Source organism: Eurosta solidaginis, chromosome 2 (assembly GCF_040869045.1).
Source record: "Eurosta solidaginis isolate ZX-2024a chromosome 2, ASM4086904v1, whole genome shotgun sequence".
Lineage (NCBI taxonomy): Eukaryota > Metazoa > Arthropoda > Insecta > Diptera > Tephritidae > Eurosta > Eurosta solidaginis.
Window position 1 is genome coordinate 31,754,414 of NC_090320.1, and position 16,779 is coordinate 31,771,192.

Genomic DNA, 16,779 nt, shown 5'->3' on the forward strand with positions numbered 1-16,779 from the left:
AAAACCCACACAACTATGTTTACGACATTCAAATGCATCACAGTGATGCCTTGGTTTTAAAAGGGGGTAGTAAAAACGCTAATTTCTAATAATTTTTTTTAATTTCTTTTCTATTACTAAGTTAAATTCATTTTTTCATTTTCATATGTTCTGACTAAATAAATTTCTAAAGAGAAAAATAAACTCCAAAAAGAAAAAAACATAGGCATTTCAAAGTGGGATTTTTCAAAATTTGCCCCTACGCCCCAAAGGGTGGGGGGGGGGGGGACATCAGAATTCGTTTTAGAGGTATGGTTCCTTTGGAAAAGTTTCTTATTTTGATCTCTAGAATATGATTTTCACAGATCAATGGGCGATTTTTTTGCCTCCCCACAAATCGACCCGGCCTAGTGAACATTCTGTTATTTCTGTTGAATGTTTGTGGGGCTCTATAAATGGCATTTCTGCTATCCACGTTCATAAATGCGAGGCATGATGAGTATGACTCTGGTAAGGATTTTGGTATCTGTATGAGGAGCAGCGTCGGCAAGTCCCCATTTAGACCTCTTATAAAGACGTCGAGTGCCCTTCTTCGGTGTGTCTCCGCCAAAGCCTTAACTATTTCCTTATGCTCGTATTTTTCCGTATTGATAGTGTTTATCATTAGAGATAATCACCCCTATTGCGAGTGTCGATCAGCAGTAGAATAGAAATTTGTCGACCGAGTCCATTGTCTTTTTTTATTTTCGTATTGTGTAACTTGATCGAAAAAAATTTGTAGCATTGTGAATAACTTGCTGCAAGAAGACTAGAAAGAAGAAAACTAGCTGAATTGCAATCAGCTGTTTACCATTTGTTTACATTTTTTCCGTGTTTGATAAAACCAAAATAATAAAACAATTTTAAAATAAATTTAAATTAGATATTTTATAATAAATATTATAAATGGATTTTGTTGAGCTGTGGTTAAGTGATAGTGAGGAAGATGAAGATGCACGAACAAGGCTAATAGAGCTGGCAAGGGAAAGACGCAAGTTGAGGGATTCGTCGAATCCTTTGGAAATGGAAGATCACATGTTGCTATTTGGATTTAATTTGTCTTAAAGTTAAAAATTTATTAAAGCTCCTATTTATACAGATTTTAGAAAAAATTTTGTGTACCGAAAGCTGCATTTGCGGATTTGCTGGCATTGCTAGATGCCAAACTACAACCTGGTGTTAGAAAGACATCTATCCCAACAATTTTAAAGCTTGCAGCAACTTTACGGTTCTGTGCTCACGGATCATACCAGCTAAGTGTAGGCAATGACTTTAATATAGGATTCGGCCAATCTACAGTATCCCTAGTTTTATCTGAAGTATTCCCAGCTTTGGAGGAATACGTTTGCAGAAATTGGGTGACAATTCAATATACTGAGGAGGAAAAGCGTCAAGCAAAGATTTATTTTTTTGAAGAAAGAGGAATACCAGGCGTGATTGGTTGCATAGACGGGACGCATGTCAAAATTGTTGCTCCAAAAAAGGACGTTCAGCATTTGTATTATAATCGCAAAGGGTATTATAGTTTGAATATAATGATAGTAAGTATTTTACAAAGAAAATGTCGTGGAGTTGATGATTTTTGTTATTTCATAGGTTTGCGATAATGCCATGAGAATCCGCTATGTCAATGCCAAGTATCCGGGGGCAACGCATGATGCAAAATTTTCAAAATGTCCACATTGAAACCACGATTGGAAGATGACTACTGTAGGGGTGAAAGAAATATAATATTAGGTATGTAAAGTACTCCATACACCTATTTGTGAACGTGAACATGGTCCATGGTGATTTCTGAAGTCTATCCAAAGGCACAGTATTCCATATGAATTCTTAGCAAATCAATACGACAGCATGACGCTCTTAATACCCGTCCAAAAATATTGGGAGGGGTGTCAAAAGATGTGTTTTGGACCCAGTATTCCGAATCCGAAATATAACATAAAAAATGTTGCTTTTGTCAAGAGATATTTGCAAAAGAAGTTGAACATTTTTATGTGCTTGTTGTACACACAAAAAAATTTGGTGTTGAACTCAGCCAGAGTAATTTTCTGTTGTATAGATTTAACAAATTCCTTTGCATGTTAAAGCACTGCAGCCAATAGAGTCCATTTTCAACAAAATCTATGATTCAACTAGAAATTTGGGGCGGTAATTACGAACATTAGATTTTTACATGCAATGGCATTGCATACGTATAAATTTAAGTATGAGCTTGAAAATAAGAATATTCACTGTCTTGAATATAACAATTAGAAAGATATTTGAATTCTCTATTGTTTGATGTATCAAGTGTTGTATATATTCACGTTAGCAAAGAGGTGTATGGAGTGCTTAATGCTTAACTTATTTTCATAACTTTATGGTTGTAAAATATGTAAACATTTAGGCGATGCAGGTTATGCCCTACAACCTTATATGCTTACGCCATACCGAAACCCGGAAGATGGAGTCCTTAAAAATCGATTTAGGTGTTTGTTAGGGGCTCGTACGCTCCACTATGAGCCAAAGAAAGCTACACAAATAATAAACGTATACGCAGCTCTTCACAATATTTGTTTATCTTATAATGCTCAATTATCAGATGAAGAAATATCTGACTATCAAAACCCGAACGACGATTTCCAAGATAGCACAACATATGAAGGTGGTTCAGTGGCAAACGAAGAAGCTAGGGCAGTTAGAAATAATATTTTACAACATAGGCAATTCTAGTTTTACGATGATAACAAACAGTTTTTATTTAAATTCATATTCAGTCTATTTTAAATTCAGAGTACACTTATTTTAATTAACTAAGGCTAACTAAAAAAAATCATGTGTTTTTTCATAAACGTAAACCAAAATATCACTTCATGTAAAAAAAAATATCACAAATTCAGGCGTGAATAAAAAAATTTATCTTAAAACTACTATCTACATAAAAAATCAAATTATTTTAAAGTTACTATTTACATTAAAAATATCACATTGCCTTAAAACTACTATTTACATTAGTGCTTTGGTAATTCTCTCCTTCTATTTAAGAATTCATGAGCTTAACACCGGCTTATAATAATTGAATTTTCAATTATTATGTTTTCTAAGAGAAACTGAAAAGAATAAAACATTTACTGGCATATTGCTATGGAACCACCGCCAACGTAATCATCATCAGGCAATTTTGTAATGTTGTCAAAGGTTTCACCGGGATTCGAACCGTGAATTACATGGTGAAACTGCAGTAGCCTTTAACCACTAGGCCATCCTGCTGGTATTTGTTTTCATGCTTAATTCAGTTTTTCTCATTTCTACACTAACAACAACATTCTCTCCTTCTCCAACTCTAAAATCTGTTCTTTCAACCTTAATTTATCTCTCCTATGCTTTTTCTTATTAATAATTTCTTCTTTTAGCAGTTCTAACTCTTTTCAATTTCTAGTTTCTCTTGCTTTAAAGTTACAGCCTCAAAATTTAGCGCAACTAACCTCCTCATATATCCTTCTATATTTACAACACTTTTCTTAATACCTGATGTATTTCTTTTCAGGGCCTTAAAATGTTTGCTTTGAATGTTAATCTGCTTCTCCAACAGTGCTTACCTTTTTTTCCTTTTCGCTTAGATTTTTCGACCTTATTGCTGGAGTTGCCTGTAGTGCAGCTCTTTCCTGGATCTCACATGGTGCGCTTCTTACAAATTTGTTTATCTTTAACCACTTTTCCCAAGAACGCATCGGTGGTCCCAAGCTATTGAGCTCAGCCGTTATCAATTTCCATCCTGATTTTCCCTGGGCTTTCCCTCACATGCCTTTACCTAAATCAGGATTTTCTTGCATTAGCTGCACCAGTCTTGCGATTTGCCGTTTATTGCTTACAACTTTTTACCTGCAATTAAAATAACCACTTTTTAATATTTATGTTTACATTTTTTACTTTTATTCAAATTTTTTTACTTTTTTCTTCCATTTTTCAATTTTTTCACTTTTTTCTATCATTTAAACGCTTCAACGACTACAAAATGGCTGTAGAAATACAATCGATCAAAATAGTATTCACAGTCGATAAATTAGCGAGCGATCGACATTCGCAATAGGGGTGATAATCGATAATCGCTCTCAGTCGACACTCGCAATAAGGGTGAAAATTGCTTGTTGATTTGAGCGTAAAATTCGGAGACTTCTTGCCGTCCTTGAGTCATGTGGGTTAGATGCTGATCGAGCGTTTCAATGTATCTGGCATCGGCATCGGCATAGTGCAGGGAAAGGATTTCCTTAATACTTTTCCAATCAGCATCCAGGATATTGTGGGATACCAGTGCAGCGTCTGCTGACCCCCTAATCGTATACCTAATATGCTTTAATATGGCCCTATAGATCGGCTTGTGCCGAACAACCTGATAATCCCTAACGATTTGCTTTGCGCTGTGGATCCAAGAGGAATATTGTTTTCGTGATCGGTCAAATATTTGGAGTTCCTTGACAGAATCTGGAAGTTTGGAAATTTCATTCAGTTCGCCCTCAGTCCGAGGGCTTAGGAGTGGCTCCTCTACTGGTTGTGGGTCGGTGTCTGCAGATTGTCTGCGCACATCCTCTAGCTGTTCTTCTAGTCTTACCAAATTTTGGATGAGTCCCTGTATCGACTCTACATTGCTCTTTGTTTCGACACTTTTTAGGCGCTCCTCGAAGTGTTTTAGTTGCGAGAGAATGGCATTTACTGCGCCATTCATTTCCATAAGGGATTTTTTCATTTCCTCAGTGTTCATGTTTCTAGGAATATATAGAAAGGAAAAAAAATTTAACAGTTGCGCTATCTACTCACAAATAGCAAAATTTCATTCGGCCGCTTTTGGTGTTTTGGTTCTTGACACTCTGGTACTTGTTTTTTATGATTTCGCTCTCACTCTGTTTTTTCTGAGTGCTCCATTTACTACTTTATATTTTCCTTAGTACGTATTATTTTGTTTCACTTTACTTTCACTTTACTTTTTTTGTGTTCGATTTAAATACTTTTTTTCAAATTGGTACTTTTTTACCAAATGTTTATACACTCTGTACCGAGAACTGCTCGGGCGCCAGTTAAGCCTCACAGCAGACGAGGCGATAAAAAATTAAAGTTGCGGGAAACTGCCCGTTCACCGAATTAAAATAAACACGAGAAATATGTTAAGGTTATAATATTTATTTAGTGCTCTTGCACGATCCAAACTGAACTAATTCGAACAAAGTATTTTACCTAGCAGCTAAGTTATTGTGTTGAAGTAATTAGGCTATGCTAACCAATTATTGTATAAAAAATAGTTTACTTAACTAAAACTAGATTATTCTCTTCAATCACAATTTCTGCAACTACACCAATCGTTGTCCCAATTAACTTCCGCTTATTCTGCGCGTGTGTCGCGTCAGCAAAACTTCAACACGCAACATAGCGCGGTCACATGCTCAGCAACGTGAGTAAATGGGTCAACCGCTGGATACTGCTGTTATAACTTATATATGATAGAGATATACGCCGTCGATAAACGCCGCCGACGCCGCCGCCGAATGTCAAAAATACCGGCGCGGCGGCGGCGGCGTACGGCGAATTTCGTCGTGTTCGTGGCAAGCGGATTTTTTAAAAAATGCCAAAGGCAACGGCTTAAATAAATTAACAACCGAAACTAGACTTTAAGTCGAGAGACTCCAAAACCAAACTGAATTCTTTTCTTTATTCCAAATTAAAAGAAAGCGTAAATGTATAATGGTGAAAATGCTTACTACTAATTAACTTGAATTGTTTATTTAATACAATGGTGAAAATGCTTACTACTAATTAACCTGAATTGTTTAGTTAAATTTTGCAATGACTATAATTTTATATTGGGCCGGAAGTTACTTTTATTTATTTTGTTATGCTTAATATGAATTTGTCGATATCGTCTTGTGCTGAGTCTGCACTTACATAAGTTGACGAATTATTGGTAATTGGGGGGTTATTGGCATTATACATAACTGGCGCGTTACTATATTTAAATGGCCGAAACAGTCTTAAACGAGTCTGTTTCGGCCATTTATTGTTTATGTCGGATATGGTCGAAAGTGGTATCAACGGATGCGCATCACTGCCAGTTATAAGAAACTAATTGGGAAATTTAACTCTTTCTAACTGTTCAAAATTTATTTAAAAAAACAAGTGTTTTCGATGTCAGCTTAACACGGACTTTGCATCACCCATTTCACCAAATTATTAAAACAAAACATTAAAAGAAAAGTTATATAATAAACTATCAGAGTACCCGACGTCGTTCGGGTATAAATAATAGCAGTACTATATAGACTAATATATTAGACTAATCCCAACCCCCATTTGTATGGGTGATGCCACGCCCCTTTTTCGCTACCACCATTTTTTCCCGAGGGGGTAGGGATTAGTCTTATATACCTCCTCACCTAATTTCAGTCGTCTAGCTGTAATACTTTCAGATATATTGACAACGAAAAATTCCAGTTGTATGGGAGGTGCCACGCCCCCTTTTTCGTTATACCCAGTTTTTCTGGAGGGGTAGGGATTGGTCTCATATAACCACTCATCTAATTTCAGTCGTCTAGCCTTAATACTTTCAGATATATTGACTACGAAAAATTCCAGTTGTATGGGAGGTGCTACGCCCCCTTGTCGAAAACTTTTTTTTTATAGCCTACCATAGATTGACGCACTCACGGTATGTCATGGCAAAATTTCGTTCGATTCCATTCTGTGGTTTAGGCTGCAAGTCCAAACATACATACAGACATACTTTGACAAATATATAGTAGAGATTTATATGCTCACTTTGCATATTATTTTTCAAAAAATTAATAATGAACAATGAATTCAGGGCATCCTTTGAAGCTTGCTTCGTAGACGTCCCAGTTAGACTGGGCGAGATTAAGAGATGGCGTTAGGTCCACATGATCGACCAAGCGGGAAAGGCGTGGGTTCAAGCACGGGCATGCAAAGTGTCGAAGATTATGTGTAGGTCTTACAAACTTAGACTAACAAAGTTGCTTCCATCATTAAAAAGAGAGGACTGCAGCCACATGACATGATTCTGACTGGACACTGCCTTCTGGCGTCACATGCCTTTAAATTAGGCGTGGTCAGTGATAGCATATGTGGGAAGTGCGGGCTGGAGGAGGAAGCGATCGAGCACGTTTTGTGCTCGTGCCCTGCGCTTGCCAGGCTAAGACTCCAGCTATTAGGAGTGATACAGCTGTCAGATCTAGAAGCAGCAAGTGGCTTAAATCCTAGGAAGCTTCTAGTATTTGCCAAGAGGACGGAGTTATTTTATATCATAGGTCCTGGTTTTTGATAGGGTTTTTCAGTTTGGTCGTTAAAACAAACTTCTGGTAACACTACGGACTCATACAGTCTATGTGAGGTCCTCATGGACCGACCAGTTCAACCTAACCTAACCTGTGTTCAAAGCATGCTGAGTATAACAAGATTGACCTTTAGTGCTTTAGGAGATGTTCCCTTAATCCCCGGGAGGCGGTGCTAGATCAAGCAGTTGTTTGCTAGGATGTCCTGGTTTGTGACAATTAAGCAAAAACTGCTTGTCAGCATTTCGTTGTTCTCTTTAATATTGAGCACTTTGGCCTCACTATGTAGATGGTGTTCGGAGATCATAAGGAGACATCTAGTGGCAGTTCTAATTGCAGAATTTTGGCAGGTCTGTAGCCTTTTCCAGTGTGCATTTTTAAGACCAGACGCGTAGCTCATGAGTGGCCTGCCAATTGCTTTGTATGTGGTTAGCAACGTTTCTTTATATTTTCCTCATGTGCTTCCGGCAAGTGACTTGAGGATTTTGTTGCGACTTTGTACTTTAGAAACAATCTCGGTGGCATGAGCCTCGAAGGTTAGAGTATTATCGAACGTTACCCCTAAGATCTTTGGTTGACTGACAGTCGGTAGTGTGACGCCATCGACGCGTACGTCCAATATTTGCGACATCTGTTCCATCGACATCGTAAACAGGGTGGCCGTAGATTTTGTCGGTGATAATGTCAGGTTTCCCAAGGCGAAGAATCTGGAGAGATCAGGGAGATAGCTGCTGGGGGGTTTGATCTAATCCGCAATTTATCTGTGTGTTAATGGCTTTAAGCGTGGTGGTAGTGCAATTATCGGAAGCCATGATGATGATTGGCAAGACGCAAATTTGCCTAGGTCTTAAGCACCGGCGTGGCTATGCCGTCTGGGCCTATTGCTTTAGATGGTTTAAGCGATGGCATCTTCAACCGCTTTGGCGATGATGCTAATTGGGGACGCGCTGTATTTATGCTTGTGTGCGCGCCTCTTGGCCCGCCGTCTGACTTTTTTAACCGTAGAATGCATTACAACATATTGTCGGCAAAAGCGCTAGCGAATTTTTTCGCATCCGACAGCACTTTATCGCCGATGTCGATGGAGATTTTGTCATTATGCTTAGTCATTTTCGATAGGGACTTTACGGTGGACCAAAGCTTACCTACACTGGCAGAGAGGTACCTCAAAAATATAAGTACATATATACGACCATATATGATGAGGTGCGGACTGGCCCGCGGGTATTGGCTAGTTTTACGAATGTGTGAAAGATGAACAGACGTTTAAATCCATAGCAAATTAACGTTTCATTAATACTTAAGGCAAGATCTTGATTATATCAGCCCACTTAAGTTGTAAGTGTTGTTACTCAAAATTTAGTGTACTGCTCCCAAATCTGGTTTTGTAGTAGTATACGATGGAATATTACCAACTTGAACACAGATAAAACTAATTAATAAAACTAATATGTACTTTTCATAAAAAAATACGTTCATTCTACACATGCAACTAAATAACACACTTAGCAAATATTTATGGGCAATTCCTTGGCAACAGGCGCGGAATTCGCACTCATTTGTAAATGTGAGTACATACATATAAATGACCATGTTGTCTTCGTTGGCTAAACAGAAATAAAGTTAGAGGCCAATATACGGATCAACTAATGGAAGAGAGGTAATGAATTTTACAAAGTTTAGACACCAATAAAAATGTTACCCGAACTTTCCGGAAAAATTTTAGTAAACAGACAGACGAGTCCGAGTATGTGAAACTTCACCATATCCTTTCGTATATTGCACATATTGAAATGTGGATGAGATCGGTCGTATATATAGCATATATCCCCCACAACCGATTGTTCATATAAGAAGATTTTATAATTACTGCCCTATTTTACCAGCCATAAGCTTAAAATTTCACCAAATGCTTACGTATAGAGCATTCATTGTTGTCTGAAAAAATTGTATAGACCGGCGGTATGTAGTATGTATGTTTTATATTAACAAATAAGTAATATGAATGTAAATGGAAATATTTAAAAATCATTTAAAAATAAAAAGATGATAAACAAATTTTAAGGACTACCTTTATATAAATGGATCAAAAAATAGACGCAATTTTTCTTTTAATACAGACATAGTCTTGTTGAATTTTGGCTAAAAAACTTTAGCAGCTCTTGTAAAAGAATTTTAGGATTTAAAATTATAAAGGTGGATCGCAATCTTTCAGTTTAAGGCAAACCATGTACTTGGGATTAACTAATTGATTATTTATAATATAAACACGCCAACAAAGGCGATTGCAACTTTGATTAGTAATTTAAGTAATTCCTAAGTGAAAATTAGTATCTTTATTTATTTGTTCAAAATAGCTAGATTTAAGAGAATTAGTGAAGTTTTCGCTGACAACACTGGCGAAAACAACAGAATTCCACCTCGCATCATAACAAGAGAATTCCACCTCTTTTGTCAGCTACTTAATTTGCACAGCTGAAAATCGTGGTGAAATACGCATACGCCTGAAAGTCTTGAGTTGCACCTTCAACGAGGTGGAATTCTACAACGCCTGCAACACTCAGGAGGCTAGCCATGAAGGTATGGCCTAATCTTCTAAATAGTTGGACTTGTGCGTTACGTAGCTCAAATTTTTTGATCAAACATTGCACTGTCACCGAGTTTTAAACTATGTGTCAGAACTCAAGTCTCTAGATATCCAGGAATTTAATTAAAAATCTATTGCAAGATTCCCATTTTAAACCAATTTTCTCAATATCTCGATCCCTGCGCCACCTAGCGAATTTTTTATTTTTTTTTTTGATAAAATATTGCATTGTCACCGGGTTCTGACTTACGGCCCAAGTTTCATGTCTAGCTCATCGGGAAGTTACTCGAAAATCGATCGCAAGATTCCCTGCGTCTTTTCAGTGGTTTTCAGGGATTTTCGTTTATTTCGATTCGTCTGCCACCTGGCGGCATTTTGTTTTCCACGAATTGTAGTGCCATCGACTCGCAAACTATGTACTAAGTTTCAAGTCTCTGGATCACCGGGAAATTAGTTAAAAGTCGATCGCAAAATTTCCATTTTAAAATTAATTTTCTGTATATCTCGATCCGTGCGCCACCTAGCGGATTTTTTTCACTTGCATTTTAATGTCTCCCAGATCTGAACTATGTTCTAAGTATCAAGTATCTAGCTCAACGGGAAGTTACCGAAAAAGACTTCAGTGGGTCAAAAATTCGTATGGAAATGAGGGGACAAACATGAAAGGGACTTAACATAAAAGTAAAAGAAAGTATTTCAGGGGAGTATTGGAGCCTACCTTTTTAAGATATCCAGCATATCAATCCTTATAATTATCACTGTGTGATTATTTCCGCGACTGCGAACATATCGCGATTTGTTGGGACTATTCAAAGATTATTTTCTGGACGGTCTCGGTACTGTTTTCAATATCATATATTGGTATATAGCAATAGAGCGGACTGGCCCGCGGTTATTGGCTAGTTTTACGAATATGTGAAAGATGGTCAGACGGTTGAATCCATAAAAAATTAAGGTCTCATTAATAATACTTAAGGCAAGATCTTGATTATGACAGCCCACTTAAGTTGTAAGTGTTGTTACTCAAAATTCAGTGCACTGCTCCCAACTCTGGGTTTGTAGTAGTGTACGATGGAATATTACCAACTTGAAAACAGATAAAACTAATTAAAAAAACGAATATGTACTTTTCATTAAAAATACATTCATTGTACACATGTCAACTTAATAACACACTTAGCAAATACATATGGGCAAGTCCTTGGTAATGGACGCGCATTCGCACTCATTTCAACCTGCATAAAAGTGAACATGAGCAGCGGACTGAACGGATATTACAATATTTGAAGCAACAATTGTAGCTACCTCAAAAATATAAGTACATATATATGATCATATATGTATATGATGAGTTTCGGTCGCGACAAGAATTAGAAGTAATTTTTTGATGCTTGTGAAAGTATGCAAAACTTAAAGAAGCTTTGGGAGATTTTGCATTTATTAAATGAGAGACAGAAGGTGAAATAAAGACCCAATGCCCGTAATCGAAAATCTGATATATCCTTTTAAAACGCTGAATATAAGCTTAAGTGCGGTTACGGACGGCACAATTTTTGCTCAATGAATTACAAATGACTTTGAGAGAGATCAAGTTTTAGGTCTAGTAGAGTAAACTAAACCTGCATACCCTGAAATTTCGAATACGCCCTCAAAGCCGGGCTAAGGGCGCAAAACCCCTTTTCATAAGCGGGGACGTATACTGGTAATAACTTTGCCTCTGTTTATTCTTCGATACATTTTTAGGTCATTAAATGTTAGTTTTATAGAAGAAATAGAACAAAAGTACAGAATAAATCAAAACTTTTAAGAGGCCATATATAATTTTCCGTTCAGAAAATCACGAATATAATAAATCCATTGAAATTTGGATAGATATTCCCATTTAACTATTCTAGTCTATATATATATGTATATATATTTTTAAGCCGATAAGATTCACAAGAAAAATGCAAGCTACATAGTTTTTACTGCTTTCTTTTCTGCTTTTCTTCATATCAAATTGTTGAATACACAAATAAAACCTGCATTAATCTTTAAAATTCATTGTTTGATAAGTTTTGTTCATTGGCTAAATAGAAATAAAGTTATTGGCCAATATATGGATAAACTATTGGAAGGGTAAACAGACCTATTTAACATATGAAAGCTTTTTTAATTTCAGGTCCGCGTCTGCTTAGTAGGAAAATAATGAGGATAAGGGCAGGATCAATTTATAAAACCTCCATTTTTCAAAGTTCTTAGACAAAGCTTTATTAAAAGAAAAAATATAGATCTGTGTTTAACAGCGCAACAATATAAAGAAAGGACGTTATATTTTATTAGTAAAACATCCAACTTTGCAAAACCGATGAAGTCTTTCTTTGAAATCATGTTTCTCTGTGCAGGATGAGGGGAAAGAATAAATTATTTGATTTCCACATCATACACATATTTGGCCTTTAATCCCAAGTGATAGAAATAAAGTCTGACCACTTTTGATTTTCGGTTCGTGATGGACCTTATTTGGGAATCGCCCACATATAAATAAACAAACAATTGCAAAGAAATTTTGTTTCAAAAAAAGTATAGCAAAATGCGTCATTTCATTTCGCTAGAATATTAATAAATACGTTTGATTTGTTAATTTGTTTGTTCATTTGTTCAGCTAATTAAAACAAACAAAAAACAACCAAAGGTGTCTAAGTTTGGGTGTAACCAAATATTATATACTCAGCGTGAATTTGAATTGTACTTTCAGATAAATTACTTTTTCGAACTTTGTTACGAAACTAGATAAGTGAAATATCATTGATACAAAACTATTTTTCGCTAAGATATAAATTATTATTCTAGTGCACGACCCTTTTAAACACCATTTATATAAAAGTGGGCGTGGTTTTTAGCCGATCCCGTCCATTTTTCATGGAAATATTTCCTGCTATAAGGAAAATATGTATACCCCATCTTATTACGATCCTTTAATTTTTCTTCGAATTATGGCTCCCGAAACATAGAAAATTGTTTGGCCATAAAAGGGGCGGTACCACTCCCATTTTCAAAAATTAAAATTTTTTCCTTTTTCTGGTTATAATTTCACTTGGAAAATGAAACACCATTGATATAAAGCTCTTTTTTGCAATGATATAGCTTATATTATTCGTCCGGGACCCTTTTTAAAATCTTTTATATTAAAATGGGCGTGGTCCTCGCGCCGATCTCGTTCATTTTTCTTCGAAGCATACTCTATAGTAAAAGCATCCTCTCTGTCGAATTTTGTTATGATAGGTTTAACAGTTTTTGGTTTTATGATTAATAATACTTGACCTTGAGTAGGTTTAACTTAAGTTTTTTATGTATTTTTGTTATTTCAAATTCCTGAAATTTTATTTTTTATTTACACAACTCAATTGGGTATAAATAGCGCCCACAAAATTCATCTCGGTGTACTTGATACTTTAAAAGTGGTAGAAAAGGTTTTAAATTAAAATGAATCTACGAAGTAATTTCGCGTTGTTGTTTGTCCTGCTTAGTTGCATTTTAAGCTATACGGATGCGCAATTTGTCAGTGTACGTGACTCTATCAGTATACGGCAAAGTCCACATTCAGTGGCAATATTTATTAACGACGAATATAAATGTGTTGGTTCCATAATCAATATTATATTGGTGCTTACTACAGCGAATTGCGTAAAAGATGTACCTCGTGATGGACTCTCCGTTCTAGCTGGCGTTACCGATATATACAGAGAAGAAGGGCAACGACTCGGTGTGGTGGATGTACATATTGATCCTGAATATACTCGAGAATCATATTATATGAATATAGCTGTGCTTAAAGTGGAAAGATGCTTTGCACTGAGTAATGAAGTAAAAATAATACATATGTCCGATAACCCTTTACCAACGCACACTTGTTTGGATGTTAGTAGATGGTTTTTGAACAATGAAAACGGTATAAATCGTTCTTCTTTTCTAACAAAGAAGAGAGTGGAAGTAACAGAAATGTGGAATGGGTATGTGAATCTTAGACGACAACAAATGTTAATATATGCTACATGTGATGAAATAGATTTGAGTTTGGAAGATTCTGGAGCAGGAGGCGTCATATATGTTAAATGTAATAAGGATGATTTGGGTGCTGAAGAGTCTAGAGCAGGAGGCTTTCATAAGCCAGAACTTGTTGTGGTGACTCACGAAAACTGTTATAAACATCAAAATGCTTATAGGTGTGGATTTATAAATTTAACAAATGGCAGGGTTCGATCATTTATAGATGATTATGTGCAAAGCAAGGGTGTTTTTTAATATATTGACTATTGATTGAAATATCACCCTAACTCGACTGAGCGCCCAATTTCGAAAAATTTAAAGATAGGGCGTTTTCGAAACAGCAGTTGATTTACAGTGATATTCCGCTCTGCAGTTGAAATGATATTTTTTTGCTTGTATTATGTACAAATAAATTGTTATAATTGTGAGTAAATAAATATTTTTTATTTTATGCAATGAAAGCATGAGGCATGTTACTGAATTAAGTTGTGAGACCAAACTATGATAACAACTTTTAAGTTCCCTCGTGTATGAATAGATCATGAGATGGGCACAAAATTGCGGAATGACTACTTTAAGGTCCTGGCAAACTCTATGTAAAACAGCTGATCCAACGAATTCTATACAAGTCAATCTAATCGGTAATTGAACCATTGAATAACTTACACATTTTTGTACTCAGCTGAGCAAAGCTAACAGAGTATATTAACTTTGTTCGCATAACGGCAATCCGTAAAGGCATAAACTAATCGAGATAGATATAGACTTCTATATATCAAAATGATCTGGGCGAAAAAAGAAATTTATTTAGCCATGTCCGTCCGTCCGTCCGTAAACACGATAACTTGAGTAAATTTTGAAGTATCTTGATGAAATTTTGTATGCAGGTTACTGGGCATTCATCTCAGATCGCTATTTAAAATGAACGAAATCGGACTATAACCACACCCACTTTTTCGATATCGAAAATTTCGAAAAACCCAAAAAGTGCGATAATTCATTACCAAAGACGGATAAGGCGATGAAACTTGGTAGGTGGGTTGATCTTATGACGTAGAATAGAAAATTAGTAAAATTTTGGACAATGGGCGTGGCACCGCCCACTTGTGAAAGAAGTTAATTTGAAAGTTTTGCAAGCCGTTATTTGGCATTCGTTGAAGATATCATGATGAAATTTGGCAAGAGCGTTACTCCTATTCCTATATGTGTGCTAAATAAAAATTAGCAAAATAGGATGACGAACACGCCCACTTTAAAAAAAAAATATTTTTAAGTCAAATTATACCAAAAAATTTAATATCTTTACAGTATATAAGTAAATTATGTCAACATTCAATTATGATATGGTGCAACAAAATACAAAAATAAAAGAAAATTTCAAAATGGGCGTGGCTCCGCCCTTTTTCATTTAATTTGTCTAGAATACTTTTAATGCCATAAGTCGTACAAAAATTAACCCATCCTTGTGAAATTTGGTAGGGGCATAGATTCTATGACAATATCTGTTTTCTGTGAAAATGGGCGAAATCGGTTGAAGCCACACCCAGTTTTTATACACAGTCGACCGTCTGTCCTTCCGCTCGGCCTTTAACAACGATAACTTGAGCAAACATTGATATATCTTTACTAAACTTAGTTAACGTAGTTATCTGAACTCACTTTATCTTGGTATAAAAATGGCCGAAATCCGACTATGGCCACGCCCACTTTTTCGATATAGAAAATTACGAAAAATTAAAAAAAAATGCCACAATTCTATACCAAATATGAAAAAAGGGATGAAACATTGCAATTGGATTGGTTTATTATATATAACTTTAGAAAAAACTTTGTAAAATGGGCGTGACACCTACCATATTAAGTAGAAGAAAAAAAGTTCTGCAGGGCGAAATCAAAAGCCCTTGGAATCGTGGCAGGAATACTGTTCTTGGTATTGCATAGATAAATAAATTAGCGGTCCCCGACAATTGATGTTGTGGGTCACCCTGGTCCGCATTGTGGTCGATATCTCGAAAACGCCTTCACATATACAACTAAGGGTCACTCCCTTTTAAAACCCTCATTAATACCTTTAATTTGATACCCAAATCATCAAAAACATTCAAGAGTCACCCCAGGTCCACCTTTATGGCGATATCTCGAAAAGGCGTCCACCTATAGAACTAAGGCCACGTCCTTTTAAAATACTCATTAACGCCTTTCATTTGATACCCATATCGTACAAAAAAATTCTAGAGTCGCCCCTGGTCCACCTTTATGGCGATATCTCGAATAAGCGTCCACATATAGAACTAAGGCCCACGCCCTTTTAAAATACTCATTAACACATTTCATTTGATACCCATATCGTACAAACAAATTCTAGAGTCAACCCTGATCCACCTTTATGGCGATATCCCTAAATGGTGTCCACCCATAGAACTATGGCCTACTCCCTCTTAAAATACTCATTAGCTCATTTCATTTGATACCCATATCGTACAAACAAATTCTAGAGTCTGCCCTGGTCCACCTTTATGGCGATATCCCTAAATGGTGTCCACCCATAGAACTATGGCCTACTCCCTTTTAAAATACTCATTAACACATTTCATTTGATACCCATATCGTACAAACAAATTCTAGAGTCTGCCCTGGTCCACCTTTATGGCGATATCCCTAAATGGTGTCCACCCATAGAACTATGGCCTACTCCCTCTTAAAATACTCTTTAATACCTTCCATTTGATGCACATGTCACACAAACACATTCCAGGGTTACCCAGGTTCATTTTCCTACATGGTGATTTTCCCTTATTTTGTCTCCATGGCTCTCAGCTGAGTATGTAA